Source organism: Otolemur garnettii, unplaced genomic scaffold (genome assembly GCF_000181295.1).
Source record: "Otolemur garnettii isolate 467f Iridium unplaced genomic scaffold, OtoGar3 scaffold00389, whole genome shotgun sequence".
Lineage (NCBI taxonomy): Eukaryota > Metazoa > Chordata > Mammalia > Primates > Galagidae > Otolemur > Otolemur garnettii.
The window spans coordinates 147,833-148,865 of NW_003852784.1; the positions used below are offsets into that span (position 1 = coordinate 147,833).

At 43.7% G+C, this 1,033-nt stretch overlaps 1 protein-coding gene across 1 annotated transcript in view; it reads left to right on the forward strand.

The window, feature by feature from the left end:
• Window positions 1–1,033, forward strand: part of LOC111722797 (protein ZNF738-like) — a gene marked incomplete at its 3' end in the record, with an annotated part of 41,076 nt that overhangs the window by 29,308 nt on the left and 10,735 nt on the right. The window lies entirely within an intron of this gene.

Below are 1,033 nucleotides of genomic sequence, written 5' to 3' on the forward strand. Positions count from 1 at the left end.
TTTTTTTTTTTCCTCATCTCCACAATGCACATCATCCCCCAGTTGGGCCTGATATTCAAAAGCATACAAAGGGGCCTCTGGCTCCACAAGCAGAGCATTAAGCCAGATTTTTAAGGTCTTGATAAGGAGAATTGGGATGAAGAGACAGTAAGAGAAAGCCAGGCCAGCATAAGTGACCAAGAGCTGAAGGAAGCTTTTGAAATGGTTGCTACCAGTAGGGAAGAAGGTTGTCAGGGACATAGTTACTTTAGGGTCAGGCAAGAATACACCAGGCCAGAGCCCTTCCCACACTATGACTATGGGTTCCTGGAGTCAGGAATGGCTCAGGAAGCAGCCTGTGCTGGGACCATTCCCTCACTACTAAAGAGATGCCCCGGAAGTAACATTTCCCTCTCCTGGAGATGGGAGATCGTACTTGCTTTCAGACCCTGTGAAATCCCTGAACCAGCTCTGACTCTCTGGAACACAAGTTTGGTGAACATGCTCCAGCTTCAGAACAAGGTCCACTTTTAGATGCTGGGAAGCCTGGTCCTCTCTCTGTCTCACAGTAAACACTGATGTTTGTAACATTAGAGCCACTGCTCTCCCCGAATGTTCAGGGCCTCTCTTTCCCTCTCCTATTGTTCTTAAAAATGGAAAGTAAAATACAAACCTACAGTGTACCCTGAAGTCCCTCTGTTCCCTGGTTGTTGATGCCTTGTTTATTTTTTTTAGTGCTTTCCAGCTGGCCTACCCCATTGTTTGATTAATCTGAACTTAACCTAGAAACCTAAATCCTTTAAAACCAGAGACCTCCTTCCCAGGCCTTTAAATAGACAAGACTAAACTGGGATTTCATTTCCATTCAAAATAGGAGAAAAACGTAAAGGAAGAAAGAACCACATGTAGGAGAGAGATGTGAAGAAACTAGTGAAAATGAACAAACAAGGGTGGCAAGGAACACTAAGAGGAAAGAGAATGATTTTGTGTAGGACAAAACCTAATAACAATATTTGTCTTAAGTCATGGTTTAAGAAGAAAATATTGGCTCGGC